Genomic DNA, 18,062 nt, shown 5'->3' with positions numbered 1-18,062 from the left:
GGTCCTGTACAGTTGCAGCATAACCCCACGGCTCTTAAACTCAAACCCCCTGTTAATAAATGCTAACACACTATAGGCCTTCTTCACGGCTCTATCCACTTGAGTGGCAACCTTCAGAGATCTGTGGATATGAACTCCAAGATCTCTCTGTTCCTCCACATTCCTTAGAACCCTACCATTGACCCTGTAATCCGCATTCAAATTTGTCCTACCAAAATGAATCACCTCGCACTTATCAGGGTTAAACTCCATCTGTCATTTTTCGGCCCAGCTCTGCATCCTATCACTGTCTCTTTGCAGCCTACAACAGCCCTCCACCTCATCCACTACTCCACCAATCTTGGTGTCATCAGCAAATTTACTGACCCACCCGAAAGCACATGTGTTTTAACTTTACATAGTAGTCCGTTATGTGAGACCTTGTGGAAAGCCTTTCGAAAGTCTAAATAAACCACATCCACTGGTGCTCCTCAACTATACTAGTTACATCCTGTGGTGAACCATCGTTGGTTCCCACTAGATAGTACTGAGCCAGGGTCTGGCCAGTACTACAAGTATGTATATATGTTGCTGTTGGGGTTAGGGATGGATTGTTACACCTTGTATTATAGTTATTGTGGTACATCCCAGTCGGGCTCCGCCTCCTGGGAGAGGTATAAAGGTCTCTGCTCTGTCTGGGACCCCTCAGTCTGGGATCGTGTAGAAAATTAGTAGCTTCGTTGTTACAGCAAATAAAAGCCTTTATTTCCTGAGCATCTCAAGCCTCGTGTGTGATAACGCGCATCACATCCTCAAAGAGTTCCAATGGATCTGGGGACCACTGGAGGAGGCCGAGATGGATCATCCACTCGGTACTTCTGGCTGAAGATTGCTGCAAAGAATCTTGCTGGCAAGAATCTTGTTTTCTGATTCTCGCAAGATTTTGCATCCACGTCACTGTTTATGCTCATGGCCAATGCAAAAGCCCAAAATCGCCCCAATAACATTAATGCAAGTTCTTCCTTTTTTCCTGTTGATCTGACACAGTGTGAGGCATCGTCATCAAAATCCTTCAATTCCAGGTTGAAACTTAACATTTTACAAACTAGATCAACTGATCCTTCAGAATCTACTTCCGAAACATGAAAGTCTTTTAGTTATTTTATAAAAGCAAATTACTGCGGATGCTGGAATCTGAAACCAAAAGAGAAAACGATGGAAAATCTCAGCAGGTCTGGCAGCATCTGTAAGGAGAGAAAAGAGCTGATGTTTCGAATCCAGATGACCCTTTGTCAAAGCTTCTCTTTTGGCTTCAGTTATTTCAATTATTCTTATTGTTAAACCATCACAAATCAAATATTTTTAAAATGACCAAATATATCACCGGGGCCAATTCTGTTTTCTGTTTTGAAGGGCAGAGCAGAAGATTAAATGTCTATACTATAATGAAGAATGATTATATTAAGACACAAAGAAAAAGAATATTTTTAGATCCATTAGAAAAATGAATCATTGGATGATTCCTATATTTTAAACAGAAATATATGTTAAAGAGGAACTTAATTTGCAAAAATAAATTTGTTAATTCTTCAATGGAAATACAGTTACCTATTATACAAACTCAATATTCTGAGAGTGATAGAGGTTGAAAAAAGGGAAAAACACTGAAAGATATCACAAGACTGGTCCAAAGAAGGATACATTGGCATTGATGAGCAAACACATCTAAAGAGTTAGATTTCAAAGATTAAAGGAAATTCCAAAGTTTAGGTTTGCAGCTGAAGGCACAACCATCAATGGTAAGGAAAACGAAACTCGTGAAATGCCTTGGGAATTCTTTCCTACATTCTTGGTGACACATGAAAGGAAGTTGATGTTGCCATCAAAAATAATTGTCTGGAAATATCTTCTCCCACTCTATCAAGTTAAACGTCAAAGATTAGAAATATCCCACAATAAACAAGTCAGTGACAGTTTTTCATGTGTGCGTCAAGACTCTGAGTAATGACAAGTTGCTTTGTCTTGGGAAGTACTAAAGACAAGTCTCCGAGAACAAAGAACAGTACAGTACAGCACAGGAAACAGGCCCTTCGGCCCTCCAAGCCTGTGCCGCTCATTGGTCCAACTAGACCAATCGTTTGTATCCCTCCATTCCCAGACTGCTCATGTGACTATCCAGCTAAGTCTTAAACGATGCCAGCATGTCTGCCTCCACCACCCTACTTGGCAGCGCATTCCAGGCCCCCACCACTCTCTGTGTAAAAAACATCCCTCTGATATCTGAGTTATACCTCGCCCATCTCACCATGAGCCTGTGACCCCTCGTGATCGTCACCTCTGACCTGGGAAAAAGCTTCCCACTGTTCACCCTATCTATACCCTTCATAATCTTGTACACCTCTATTAGATCTCCCCTCATTCTCCGTCTTTCCAGGGAGAACAAGCCCAGTTTACCCAATCTCTCCTCATAGCTAAGACCCTCCATACCAGGCAACATCCTGGTAAACCTTCTCTGCACTCTCTCCAATGCCTCCACATCCTTCTGGTAGTGCGGCGACCAGAACTGGACGCAGTACTCCAAATGTGGCCTAACCAGCGTTCTATACAGCTGCATCATCAGACTCCAGCTTTTATACTCTATACCCCATCCGATAAAGGCAAGCATACCATATGCCTTCTTCACCACCTTCTCCACCTGTGTTGCCACCTTCAAGGATTTGTTGACTTGCACACCTAGGTCCCTCTGTGTTTCTATTTCCTATTTGTAGCATTCTATTGTAATCACGATCCTATGTATGCCAGCTGAAATAGACAGGCCCTTTGGCTGTTTGAGGTCACCCCCTCCAACCCCCAGTCTCAGCAGAATTGTAGTGCATGGAATTTCAGAGTATGTGGGACATTACCTGACTCAGTGCTCGAGGTGGCCATGTATACACTGTTAGGGACCAGATCTGAAACTCCAGGGTATGTTATGAAGTTAGCGTAGATCCCAACATTTTTGATTTTAGCATTAGGGTTTGATTCAATTGACCCACGAGGAAGCTTTTACTAAAAAAACACTTTACCTTAGTACACAGTTGGAATATAGCAAAAATAATTAGTATAACTTTTACCAATTAAAATATTTAAACATGACAAAGTATAATTCTTAACAGTGAGCCATCTCTATAATTCAAATTTTAAGCAGTCAGTACCCCATAGAAATAAATCATTTTTAAAAAATCAACACAGATACAGATGCTCATGCAGATGCCAGATTTCCAAACTTTTAACAACTTTGGACAAAAATCCAGACAGACAACTGTCTTCTGTCTCTCATACAGCAGCCTCCAGAGAAAGATCCACTCCACAAACAGCAGAATCTCTGAGAAAGAGATTTATTTCCTGGCATATCCCAGTCTCAAAATCCAGAGAGGAAAAGACAGGCACTGCTCTCTAATAACCCCAAGCAGCATCGAAGCTTGATTTTCCTGTGTAAGCCTGGCTCCACTTGGTCACATAATTTTTCTGTCATCAGCCTCATCAAGTCCTGCTCTGCAAAACCCCAGGGGAACACTAAAATAACAGAATAGTCAATAGTCTAGATTAAAACAAATATTCTAGCAATTAGGAGCAATTATGCTGCTGCAGTAACAACTAGTCAGTTACAGACTAAGTGGCACTGGTGTTGGAACAGGCTGTTTAAAAAAATCCCGCACAAAAACATGACTCAAATGCATATCTTAAAGGCACAGTGCCGTCACAACATTGTGATGATGTATACACAGGAAGTGACTAGTCAGCAGCATGGGAATTCTCCTCCAGTTTGGGCAGACACACAGCATGTAAGAGCTTCTAAGATCTCTCAGCAAAGAGTTTAACTTGTTAGGCCTTTGTCACCATTTCCATTAAACCGAATAACTTGCAAACACAATTGGTAGGTGAGCACTACCCTGTTTATGTCCGACAGATGCACTGCAACTCAGCTCTGCTGAGTGGGAACACTGGAAATAATGCGGAAAGTTAAGATCAACATGCAATCAGATCAAATGTTAACTATGAGCAGAAACAAGTGTGAATAAAATGACAACTTCTCTGAATGAAATAACATGATCAGAAGCTAACCCCTGTTTACCCAAATGTGCTTACATGACTGCGCCTGACTTAAAACCAGGGAGACGGGGAGTAAATGTCAGGAGAAGATTAGTTGCAAATGAGAAGAAGGAATAAGTCTCAAGCACTCAAGACACAGACAGAATTCTGCAAGCTGTTGTGTAAATAATGGAATATCTTTGGAGAAAAAGCAAGTTTACTGACAATTCTCAAACATTTAGGAAAACGTATCTGTTGGTTACATGTCACTGGATGAAAGTGCTGTAGAGTGCTGGATACTGTTTGCTGGGTCATAATCAAGGCATCATAGTCTTAAGTAAGTAGATTAACTTCATGTATTTATTAACTACAAGAACTATGTACATTTTCTACAGTAAAAGTTTCAAACTAGGAGCTGTATCCAATGCTTAAAACTCCTCAAGTTTTGATAAATTGTCAACAAAACTCTATTTATCACCTGCTGACTATTTTCTGCATTTTCTGTTTTTATCTGATGGGGGAATTATCTTAAAAAATGGAGTAAATCCAGTCAAGGTGATGTCAGGAGGCACATCTTCACAGGACATGGTGGGAGTCTAAAAATCTCACTCCCAATGGGTTTTGGATCTTTGACCAATTGAAATTTTCAAGATTGAGATGAGTGGATTTTTATTGGGAAAGGATATCGAGCTGATGTGGAGATTCAGGGGGTTGAGTAAGCCTCGGTGGTGGGCGGTGGGTTGGGTTGGGTTGGGTCAGGCCTGCAGGAGGGGGTGTGTCGGGCCTCCTGACACTGTGGGGGCACAAGTTGAGCACCAGGGTGAGGAGAATCCCATCAGGGGCTGGGGTGGGGTGAGTGGGTGGGTGGCGTGGGGCATTCCATCGAGGTTCATTTCAGTAGGTAGGGGGAGTCCCGTTGGTGGGGAAGGTAATTGTCGGGGGGTGGGGGGGGGGGGGGGGGGGTGGGGGGGGGGACTAGTGGCAGTGTGGAGACAGTCAGGGGATTGGGGGTGTCCCTTGTGGAGATCGATGTTATGGGGGGAGGTCCATGAGAGGTGGGAAAGGGGGTTGGTCTGAGTCTGTACAACAATTACCCAGGAATGATCTCTTGTACCTGTTTCTAGGTAACTATTGGTGTAATCCTGGCGGAACCATCCAACTCTGTGATTGAAATCACATTTTCAGATAGTTCCAATGCAGGGCAATGGCCCAGAGTAACTTAACACTTCTGGGCAAACTCTGACCTGTAAACAACCGAGGGGTTTCCACAGCACATCTCTGGGGAACGCCCAGAGAGGACGCTGGGGAGCTCAGGAGTTATGGTCTGTTAATAATTCTTGACAAGATTAACAATTCTGTGGACAAATGTGGGGAAATTAAAGAAAGCTAGCATGGATTTGTCAAGGTCAAATCATGTTTAACTAACTTGTTTGCGATTTTTTGATGCCATAACAGAGAGGGTTGATGAGGGTAATGTCGTTGATGTGAGGTGCATGGACTTCCAAAATGAATTTGATAATGTACCAGGTAACAGGCTAGTGAATAAAGTTGGAGCTCATGGTTAAATAGTAACAACATGGATACGAAATTGACTGAGTGGCAATCGTAGTGACTGGTTGTTTTGCAGACTGGAGGCAGGTTTATAGTGAAGTTCCCCAGGGATTGATGTTAAGGTCTCTGCTCTTTCTGGTACATGTTTATGAGTTAAACCTTGGTGTACAGAGCACAATTTCAAAATTTGTGAATGATATGGAACTTGGAAACATTCTGAACCATTAGGAGGACAGTGTAGAAATTCAAGGGGACATGGACGAATTGGTGGAACGGGCGAACAATTGACAAATGAAATCTAATGCCGAGAAGTGTGAATGGATTCATTCTGGTCTGAAGAACTTGGAGAAATATTATAAAATAAAGAATCTAAATGGGGTGTAGAGGGACCTAGGCATATATCTGCATAAATCACTGCAGGCGGCAGGACAGGTTGAGATAGCAGTTTCTAGAACGTTAGGAATCCTGGGCATTATAAACAGGGGTAGAGAGCACTAGAACAAGGAAGTTGTGTTGAAATTGCATTAACCATTAGCTCAGCCACAGCCCGAGTACTGCATCCAGTTCTGGGTGCCACATTCAGGAAAAATGTGAATACATTCGAGAGAGTGCAGGAAAACGGTACGGTAGCACAGTGGTTAGCACTGCTGCTTCACAGCTCCAGGGTCCCGGGTTCGATTCCCGACTCGGGTCACTGTCTGTGTGGAGTTTGCACATTCTCCTCGTGTCTGCGTGGGTTTCCTCCGGGTGCTCCGGTTTCCTCCCACAGTCCAAAGATGTGCGGGTTAGGTTGATTGGCCAGGTTAAAAAAATTGTCCCTGAGATGCGTAGTTAGAGGGATTAGCGGGTAAATGTGTGGGGGTAGGGCCTGGGTGGGATTGTGGTCGGTGCAGACTCGATGGGCCGAATGGCCTCCTTCTGCACTGTAGGGTTTCTATGTTTCTATGTTTCTAAAACATTCGTGAGAATGGCTCAAGAGTGATGAACTTCAGTTATGAAGATAGACTGGAGAGGTTGGGATTGGTCTCCTTGGAGAAGAGAAGGCTGAGAGGAGATTTGTTCGAGCTTTTCAGAATCATGAGGGGTCTGGACAGAGGGTAGATAGGGAGAAACTGTTCCCACTAGTGGAAGATGGAGAATCAGATTGTCAACAGAAACAACAGTGATGTAAGGAGAAGCTTTTTCACACAGTGAGTGGTTAGAATCAGGAATACACTGCCTGATGGAAGCAGGGTCAACTGAGACATTCAAAGGGGAACTGGATCATTATCTAAAAATGAAATATTTTCAGGGTTGTGTGGAAAAGGCTGGGGGGTGGGACTAAGTGAGTTGCTCTTTCAGAGAACCAGCACAGACACAATGGGCCAAATGACTATGTTGCAACCACTCTGTAAATGAATAATAAAACAGGCTTAAGGGGCTGAACAACCTTCACCTATTCCTTTGATTTGTATTTTAACATATTAACTGCTTATTTGAGCTAACAAGAAAATTCTAACCCTTTCTTTCCTGTTTCACATTTATTATTCAATCTCAATGATTTAAAGGATTTGAGACAGGCAGGACTTGTCTGATTTAATTCTACTCTTCTCAATCTAACAGATACAGATTCACATGAAAAGGATCAAAATACTTTAAATTTATGACAATTATTTGTAATTCTTTGGAAATTAATGTAAACAAATACAATAAAGATAAACTGGGTACATCAGGCAGTAGGAATTCTCTCGTGACTGATCAGGCTCACTAAGCAGCTGATTAGTTTTGTGATTTTATAAAACAGAACATGTAGAAACAAAATTCATCATGGTCTGAAATGATTCATGTTCAGTAACAAGGTGACATGGAAACTGGAAAAGCCTGTGAGATGTGAAGCAAATAAAAAATATACATTTATATAGCACCTTTCACGACCTCAACCTCTGAGGTACTTCTGTGAAGAGTGCACACTGTTGTAATGCAGGAAATACCACAACCAATGTTCGTCAGCAATTTCCACAAACAACAACATAATAATGGTTAGATAATCTGTCCTCGTTGATTGAGGGATCAGTATTAGCCAGGACGCCAAAGTGTTAGCTTCCCTACGCTTCTTTGAAATAGGAATTGTTTATCACCCACCCAGGAGGGCAGGTGGAATATCAGATTAACATCTCATCTGCAGGGTGGCACTTTTGACAGTGCAGCACTCCCTCAGTCCTGCACCAGATTGTCCACCTAGATTTTTGTGCTCAAGTCCTGGAGTGTGATTTGAACCCACAACTTTCTGTCAGGGATGAGCCTGTAGCCAGCTGAGCCCTGGGTGACAATGGTGGCCAATGACTTCTGCTTTCAATGACAGAAGGAAAAGTTTGCTCAAACATGGCTTCATTCCAGTTCTTTTGTTCAACAGCGAATGCTTTGCTCATCATCCATGGGGAATTGGTTGTAATTTTCCAAAATTCCCTGGATTCTGGAAAGGTCTCAGTGAATTATAAAACCACAGATGCAATATTTCTAATTAGAAAGGAGAAAGAGAGGAAGAAGGAGCCAACAGGCCAGTTAAGCTAACATTAAAAAAATGCTGGAATCCGTTATTAAGAAAGCAGGATGTTTAGAAAATCTAAATCGAGTCAAGCAGAGTCAACACGGTTTTAGAAAAAGGAAATTGAGTTTGTGTCTTTATATGCCCTGTTTGTGAACAGAACTCCCACTTACCTGATGAAGGGGTAGCGCTCCGAAAGCTAGTGGCTTGTGCTACCAAGTAAACCTGTTGGACTTTAACCTGGTGTTGTGAGACTTCTTACATTAAAGGTTACCACACACTATATGAACTCATGGACGGGAAATTTCCCATCCTGCCCACCATAGGAATTATAGCAGGCGGGAGGGGGTTCCATGCAAAGGTCCGTTGACCTCTGGTTTTGGGGCGAGTGCGGCCAGAAAAATCCTGCCCCCAGTGTTGGGGTTCTTGCATTAGTGTGAAAAGAGGGTTGACAAACTAATAGAAAACAAAAACCTAGAATCAATGTGTAATTTTCAAGTCGGCAAACTGTAACTAGTGGAGTGCTGCAGGGGTCAGAACTGCAGTCTCAATGGTGTATAATCCATATTCATGACTTGGATGAAGGGACAGACTGTATTGTAATTTATGAAGGAGAGAAAGATGGGTAGGAAAGGAAGTTGTGTGAAGGACACAGAGGGCCCAATCTTGCCATTGCGTTGCACCCGTTTTCGGGTGCGAAAACATGGTACAGTCATGTGTGAAGCCATTAATGCGATCAGCGCCCGCGTCCGCGCACATTGCCACTTTACCAAAACCCGGGAACGGCGGCGATTCGATTCGCGCCCGAAACAGGCGCAACGGTGATTTAAATGCATTTGCATGCATTTAAATTGAATTAATGAACTGCCCGCCCAACTTTATCAGCATTTCCCCCATTACCACCACGTTTACCGATCTGGAACCACGCCGTAATGGACCTGCTAAATAAAAGTCTGAATCGGGCGCTCCAGCTGCTGAAGAGGTGCGTTCAGAGCTTCCAACGGCTCCCTGACTCAGATCAGTGGTGGGGGGGAGGAGGGAGGCGGGTCACATCATTCTCTGGCTGGGGGGGGAGGGGTGTGAGGCCAGATTGTTGTCTGGTTGGGGGGGGAAAAGAGGAGGAGGCGGGTCAGATGTATCTCTGGGGGGGGTGGGGGGGGGCGGCGGCTGATCATTGTCTGGTGGGGAGGGAGGAGGAGGCGGGTCAGATGTTCCTCTTGGGGGGGTGGGGGGGGCGGTGGCTGATCATTGTCTGGTGGGGAGGGAGGAGGAGGCGGGTCAGATGTTCCTCTGGGGGGGGTGGTGAGTGAGGCCAGATTGTTGTCTGGTTGGGGGGGTAAAGGAGGAGGAGGCGGGTCAGATATATCTCTGGGAGGGGGTGGTGAGTGAGGCCAAACCATTCTCTGGGGGGGGAATGAGTGAGGCCAGATCGTTGTCTGGGGTGGGGGGGGGGGGGTGGGGGTGAGTGAGGCCAGACCATTCTCGGGGGTGGGGGGGGGGGGTGGGGGGGGAGTGAGGCCAGATCGTTGTCTGGGGGGGGGGGGGGATGGAGGGAGGCCTGATCGCTTACTGGTGGTGGGGGGGGGGGGGGGGGCAGATGGAACTCTGGTGGGGGGGGAATCAGATAGATATCTGGGGGGGGGGTTGGGGGGGGGAGCATGGAGGGGGGTCAGGGGGGTCCGCTGCCACTCTGCGTGCGATCGGTGGGGAGGAGGGGGGAAAGGGTGGTGATCGGTCTGTGCAGTGAGGGGAGGGTGAATAAGGAGGACAGTGATGTGTGTGGGTTGTGGGGGGTGGGTAAGGGGGACAGTGATGTCTGTGGGTAGTGGGGGGGTTGATAAGGGGGACAGTGATGTGTGTGGGTAGTGGGGGGTGGATTAGGGGGACAGTGATGTCTGTGGGTAGTGGGGGGGGTTGATAAGGGGGACAGTGATGTGTGTGGGTAGTGGGGGGGTTGATAAGGGGGACAGTGATGTGTGTGGGTAGTGGGGGGGGTTGATAAGGGGACAGTGATGTGTGTGGGTAGTGGGGGGGTGGATTAGGGGGACAGTGATGTGTGTGGGTAGTGGGGGGGGTTGATAAGGGGGACAGTGATGTCTGTGGGTAGTGGGGGGGGTTGATAAGGGGGACAGTGATGTCTGTGGGTAGCGCGGGGGGTGGATAAGGGGGACAGTGATGTGTGTGTGCACCATCGCTCCTGCTTTTCGCTCCCGGGCCGCTTCCTCCGTTTTCTGCGGCCCGGGAGCGATCTGACACGGGCGCGCTTTTGCAATTTTTTTTCCAACCGCGCATGCGCAGTTCAGAACTCCGATCGTTTCGGCCGCGCTAAGCTCCGCCCACTGCGCGAATGGGACTGGAGATGTTATTTTCAGGCTGAGTGCGTATGGGGGGCGCCTGAAAGCAGATTTCCAAGTCGGATCTGCATTACACCCAGATTCAGCACTTCGAATGAAAATGGTCAAATCAGACCCAGAGAGTCTGAAAAGGGATACAGATCGGTTCGGTGGGTGGAGTGGACAGAAAATTGGCAGATGAAGTATAATGTGGGAAAATGTAACGTTGTGCACTTTGACAGGACAGAATATTATTTAAATAGAGAGAGACTCCAGTGCAGAGGGACCTGGATGTCTTGGTACACGAATCACAAAAACGTTACCATGCAGGTGCAGCAAGTAATTTGGAAGACAAATGGAATATTGACCATTAGTGCTGGGGGGATGGAGTATAAAAGTTGGGACGTCTTGTTGCAACTGTACAGTGCATTGGTTAGACCACACGTGGAGTACACATTACAATTTTGGTCACTTACTTAAGGAGGGACAAACTTACATTGAAGACAGTTCAGAGAAAGTTCATGAGCTTGATTTCTGGGGTGAGGAAAAGTTGAGCAGCTTGGGGAAAGATTCTTTGGAGTTTAAAAGAATGAGATGTAGTCTGATTGAAGCATTTAAAATTCTGAAAGGACTTGACAATGTGTATGCTGAGAGAATGTAGCGGAACCTAAAACTGACAGGCAGAATTTCAAATCAATGGATCTCCCATTTAGTGTGGAGATGCTCGGTTTGTGAACACGGCTTCCACTCACCTGATGAAGGGGCAGCGCTCCGAAAGCTTGTGGCTTGTGCTACCAAATAAACCTGTTGGACTTTAACCTGGTGTTGTGAGACTTGTTACTGTGCTCTCCCATTTAGCACAGAGACGAGGGGGAATTACTTCTCTCAGAAGGTGATTCATATTTGGAACTGACTATCTCGGACAGCAGTGCAGGCTGGGTTATTGGATATTTATATATAGGGGAGGTGATGGCCAAGTGGTATTATCGCTAGGCTATTAATCCAGAAATTTAGCTAATGTTCTGGGGACCCAGGTTCGAATCCTGCCACAGCAATGGTGGAATATGAATTCAATAAAAAATATCTGGAATTAAGAATCTACTGATAACCATGAAACCATTGTCGATTGTCGGAAAAACCCATCTGGTTCACTAATGTTCTTTAGGGAAGGAAATCTGCCATCCTTACCCGGTCTTGCTACATGTGACTCCAGAGCCACAGCAATGTGGTTGACTCTCAACTGCCCTCCGAAAGGGCCTGGCAAGCCATTCAGCTCAAGGGCAACTAGGAATGGGCAATAAATGTCTCACGAACGAATAAAAAAAAATACAAAGCTGAGTTAGATCTACAAGGGATGTGAAAGGCAGACAGGAAAGTCGAATTAAGGCCACATCGTATTAACCAAAAGATTACAAAATGGTAGAGCAGGCAGGAGGGGGCCACATGGCTGACACCTGCCCATATTTCTCATATTAACTTCTGAGTTGAAATGTGAAGTTACCCTGTTTAATGGATCATTGCCATGTTTTTGCTAACAGAGCACAATTCAACAGGAGCCAGTAGATTAAAGCTGTGATTTAGGTTTCGGATGTATAAACACATACAGCACATCACAGGGGTTCTGATAAAATTTAAAAACAGCTGGATACTTCTGGCTTTGTGAAGGCAATACATTAAAACATTGCTAATAGCTTCTGCTTCTGAAATCATAACCGATCTCAGTTACATGCTTTTCAGTCTGATTATATTCCTCAGGATTTACATTAGATTTGCATAAAAAGTGCTGTTTTATGTGAGGAATTAATGGAAAATAGCAGTGCTGGAGTTAAGTGTGACCAAAAGAATGTTGCTTTCTGATATACCTCTGCTATTGAATAAAGATGCTGAGTCGAAAGACTCATGCACGTTAATTCAACACAATGAGATTGCATTCGGCCGGGGAGAGTGGGAGCTCTGGAGCTCTGAATAAGAAAATCCGTGGAACACCCATACACTGACTATCATTGTTTTCATTTATTTGGAATTTTACAGATTTAGTGAGATTTATGTTTGTCATTTTAAGGGAAACACTGGCCCTTAAAAAGCAAAAATAATACAAAACCTGAAAGTGTTGTAGATGAAGTTGGAGTATGATAATGTTGAACTTCAAAAGGGCTTGGGCTGGTTGGTGGAATGGACGGACAAGTGGCAAATGAGGTTTAATGCAGTGAAGTGTGGAATGATTCATTTTGGTAGGAAGAACATGGAGACACAATGAAAGATCACAATACTAAAGGGGGTACAAGAGCAGAAGGGCCTACGTGTGTATGTGCATAAGTCATTAAAGGTGGCAGGAGAGGCTGAAAGAGTGGTGAGCAAAGCATACAGCAGCCTGAGCTTTATCAATAGGGGCACAGAGTACAAAAGCAAGGAAGCTGTGCTAAATCTGTATGAAATACTGCTTCAAGCACAGCTGGAGAATTGCATCCAGTCCTGGGAAGGATGTGCAAGTATTAGCAAAGTTGCAGAAAAGATTTGTGAGAATAGTTCTATGCAAATTCATTGCCGACTCAAGGTTAACTTATTCACCCCCCACTTACACACTGCCCGTGGTAACTCATATCCTCCATGCCAAGTGCTCCATGATATGACAATTGCACAATACACCAGATACAACTTTTGCACTTTGTGATATTTTCATTTTATCTGGTGTGCTGAGAGAGGTCATTATGGGTTAATAGTCTGCAATTCATTGGTAGGCCATTTCAGGATATATGTGAGAAGTGGAATATCAATCACACTGCTTCTTCTCCTCATTACTTAGATCTATTGGCCCAACTGAACAAATGATTCCCATGTTGGCATGTGAAGAAACGAAGATTGATGAAGACAAATGTAGGTCCCTTATAGTCAGGCACAGTGGAATTAATAATGGGGAACAAAGAAACAGCCGAACAGCTAAATACATATTTTGTTTTTGTCTTCACAAAGAATCACAGAATTACAGAATCCCGACAGTGTAGAAGGAGGCTATTCAGCCCATCAAGCCTGTACCGACAACAATCCCACCCTGGCCCTATTCCTGTAATCCCATGTGTTTACTCTGCTAATCTCCTGAACACTAAGCAGCAATTTACCATGGCCAATCAACTTAACCTACACTTCTTCACAAAGGAGGATACAAGTAATGCACCAGAAATGTTGGGGAACACAGGGTTTAGCGAGAGGGAGGAACAGAAGGAAACCAGTTTTAGTAAGCAATTCATGGGATTGAGGGCCAATAAATCCTCAGGGTCTGATAATCAAATCCCAGGGTATTGAAGGAAGTGACTCTGGAAATAATGTATGCATTGGTGGTCATCTTCCAATGTTCTATAGACTCTGGAACAGTTCCTATGGATTGGAGGGTAGCGAATGTAAGCCCAATATTTAAGAAGGGTGGGTAGTGGGAAAATTGGAAATTCTAGACCAGTCAGCCTGAATATCAGTAGTGCAGAAAATGTTAGAGTCCATGCTAAAAGATTCAATCGCAGAGCACTTTGAAAACAGTGGCAGGATTAGAGAGAGTCAGCATGGGTTTGCAAAAGGGGAAACATGCTTGATAAATCAACAGGGATTCTTTAAGATGTAACTGGTAGATTTGATGAGGGGGAGCCAGTGGATGTGATTTATTTGGACCTTCAAAAGGCTTTCATCAAAATCCCACAGAAGAGATTAGCGTTAAAATTAAAGCAAATGGGATTCAGATTCAGGTATTGAGATGGATAGAAAACTGGTTGAGAGACAGGAAATGAAGAGTAGGAATAAACAGGTCTTTTTCCAAGTGGCAGGAAGTGACTAGTGAGGTACCACAGGGATTGCTGCTAGGACTCCAGCTATTCACAATGGATATTAATGATTTAAATGAGGGAACTAAATGTAATATCTCCAATTTTGCAGATGACACAAAGCTGGGTGCGAGGGTAAGCTCTCAGGAAGATACAGAAATGCTTCAGTGTGATTTGGATAAGTTGAGTGAGTGGGCACATATGGATAAAAGTGTGGTTATCTACTTTGGTAGCAAAAACAGGAAGGCAGATTATTATCTGAATGGCTATAGATTGAGAGAGGGGAATATGCAACGAGACCTGAGTGTCTTTGTACACCAGTCACTGAAGGTAAGCGTGGAGGTGCAACAGGCAGTAAAAAAGGCAAATGGTATGTTGGCCTTCATAGTGAGAGGATTCGAGTACAGGAACAGGGATGTCTTGCTGAAATTATAAAGGGCCTTGATGAGGCCACACCTGGAACATTATGTACAGTTTTGGTCTCCTTATCTGAGGAAGGATGTTTTTGCTATGAAGGAGTATAATTTACCAGACTGATTCCTGGGATTTCGGGACTAACGTATGAGGAACAATTGAGTTGGCTAGGATTGTATTTGCTGGAATTTGGAAGAATGAGGGAGGATCTCATGGAAAGCTATAAAGTTCTAACACGACTAGAAGGGTAGATGCAAGAAGGAAGTTCCTGATGGTGGGGGAGTCCAGAACCAGGGGTCACAGTCCAAGGATACAGAGTAAACAATTTAGGACTGAGATGAGGAGAAATTTTTTCATTAAGAGAGTGGTGAGCCTGCAGAATTCCCTACGATATAAAGCAGTTGAGGCCCAAACATTGTATGTTTGAATAAGTTATATAATCAGCCATGATTAAAATGAATGGAGGAGCAGGCTCGATGGGCCGAATAGCCTCCCATTGCTCCTATCTTTCTATGAAATACCTAATCCTCAATGTAGACAGACCAAGGAAGATCTTCACATTGCAATGTTATATTTAAGAGAGACACCTTTAATTGTAACTATTCCATCACCTCCAGAGCTGATGTCTGGTAGACCAGTGTGTACAATCTACCTACTCTTACCCATTCCACTCTCTCAGAAACGAGATAGCATTAAACTACAAGAGAAGATGGCCAACATGCAGGTACAGAACTGCACAATTTACAGTTGGGACAACAAGCCCACATCCAGGACCCCACAGAATGTAGGAGACAACCGGCCGATGTGACAAGGATTTGTTCAGAAACAAGATCATATCAAATCATCATACACAAAAACGCAAAGGTGAGGGCAACCAAGAACAAATCCGATCCTTTCCAGCTCCTCATCAACCATACAGCCCTATTGCATCGAGGACTGGATCTAAAAATCAACCAGAAACAGCATCCAACAAACACGATGCCGTAAATCCTTGTGAGAAATTACACAAACCTCCAGAAAAGGTTATTATTACAAGATCTGGATGTACCAGTAATTTAGCGTTACACTTTAGAAACGCAGAGATTCATCAGTCCTATACACTTATTTCATGGTAACTAAACACAAACATGAATTGTAAATAGTTATGCTTACACACACACGCACACACACATGCACGCTTACCCTCTGATGACTTCAAGCTTTACACTTAACTGTTCCCATGTGCCTAGTCTCAATAAATAACCCACAACATTTTCACTCGATCCCTTATGAGGGATTGGTGCCTTGTGTCTTTTAGAGTAAAGAAGCCCAAGTTATTACATTATTATAATAACACGACATTCTCATGCCCTCCTCCCTCCTTGCTGTGGACAGATGAGAATTTGGTCCAAGGCTACAGGCTTCTGTCGCCTTTTGGGGCATTTTTGGAAATGGGTATCCGTTGGCTGTCAGATGATGTAATTGAAGTGAGAGGCTACAACATCCAATCTCACTTCATTTCCATGGAGATACTGGACATGTACCTGTTGCAGACAAGGCATGGGTGGTTTCTGGCCTCCCCATGGCGTGTTTCTCGTGGCCTTTGGTCCCGCTGCTGACCAGGCTTTTCCCACTGACTGCACTCCACACTGCCGGCAAACCTGTGCCGGGGGTGTGTTGGTGGCAGGACCAGAAGATCTGGCTGGTGTGATCATCTTGAAAATTCCAGCCAGAGTCTTGAGGAACCCTGAATTTTCTGCAATAATGTCAAGGAGGCAGGAAGCTGATGAAGCACCAGACCGCTCTGTATGGCATGAGAGAAATGAATGTGTCCCAAGTGCAGCACAGTGGCACAGTGGTTAGCAGTGCTGCCTGACAGCGTCAGGGACCCGGGTTCAATTCTGGCCTCAGGTCGCTAGCTGTGTGGAGTTTGGATGTTCTCCCCGTGTCTGCGTGGGTTTCCTATGGGTGCTCCAGTTTCATAGAACATATAGAACATAGAACAGTACAGCACAGAACAGGCCCTTTGGCCCACGATGTTGTACCGAGCTTTATCTGAAACCAAGATCAAGCTATTCCACTCCCTATCATCCTGGTGTGCTCCATGTGCTTATCCAATAACCGCTTAAATGTTCCTAAAGTGTCTGACTCCACTATCACTGCAGGCAGTCCATTCCACACCCCAACCACTCTCTGCGTAAAGAACCTACCTCTGATATCCTTCCTATATCTCCCACCATGAACCCTATAGTTTTGCCCCCTTGTAATAGCTCCATCCACCCGAGGAAATAGTCTTTGAACGTTCACACTATCTATCCCCTTCATCATTTTATAAACCTCTATTATGTCTCCCCTCAGCCTCCTCTGCTCCAGAGAGAACAGCCCTCGCTCCCTCAACCTTTCCTCATAAGACCTACCCTCCAAACCAGGCAGCATCCTGGTAAATCTCCTCTGCACTCTTTCCAGCGCTTCCACATCCTTCTTATAGTGAGGTGACCAGAACTGCACACAATATTCCAAATGTGGACTCACGAAAGTCCTGTACAGTTGCAGCATAACCCCACGGCTCTTAAAGTCCAACCCCCTGTTAATAAAAGCTAACACACTATAGGCCTTCTTCACAGCTCTATCCACTTGAGTGGCAACCTTTAGAGATCTGTGGATATGGACCCCAAGATCTCTCTGTTCCTCCACAGTCTTCAGAACCCTACCTTTGACCCTGTAATCCACATTTAAATTAGTCCTACTAAAATGAATCACCTCACATTTATCAGGGTTAAACTCCATTTGCCATTTTTCAGCCCAGCTTTGCATCCTATCTATGTCTCTTTGCAGCCTACAACAGCCATCCACTACTCCACCAATCTTGGTGTCATCAGCAAATTTACTGATCCACCCTTCAGCCCCCTCCTCTAAGTCATTAATAAAAATCACAAAGAGCAGAGGACCAAGCACTGATCCCTGTGGCACTCCGCTAGCAACCTGCTTCCAGTCCGAAAATTTTCCATCCACCACCACCCTCTGTCTTCGATCAGATAGCGAGTTACCTATCCAATCGGCCAACTTTCCCTCTATCCCACACCTCCTCACTTTCATCATAAGCCGACCATGGGGGACCTTATCAAACGCCTTACTAAAATCCATGTATATGACATCAACTGCCCTACCTTCATCAACACACTTAGTTCCAATGCACCATATTCCAACGCTGTGCGGGTTAAGTAGATTGTCCATGCTAAATTGCCCCTTAGTGTCAGGGGGACTAGCTGGGATAAATGCATGGGGTTATGGGGATAGGGCCTGGGTGGGATTGTGGTCAGTGCAGACTCAATGGGCCGCCTTCTGCACTGTGGGGAGTCTATTATTCAAGAAGTATCTCAGTCAGGAATATCAGGGCTCTCACAT

At 44.6% G+C, this 18,062-nt stretch overlaps 1 protein-coding gene across 3 annotated transcripts in view; it reads right to left on the bottom strand.

The window, feature by feature from the left end:
• Positions 1 to 18,062, bottom strand: part of LOC144480545 (cadherin-18) — a 680,005-nt gene that overhangs the window by 180,435 nt on the left and 481,508 nt on the right. The gene's annotated exons all lie outside the window — the stretch shown is intronic.

The sequence above is a fragment of the Mustelus asterias genome, chromosome 2 (assembly GCF_964213995.1).
Source record: "Mustelus asterias chromosome 2, sMusAst1.hap1.1, whole genome shotgun sequence".
Taxonomy (NCBI): Eukaryota; Metazoa; Chordata; class Chondrichthyes; order Carcharhiniformes; family Triakidae; genus Mustelus; species Mustelus asterias.
This window is presented reverse-complemented; position numbering and strand designations above follow the sequence as displayed.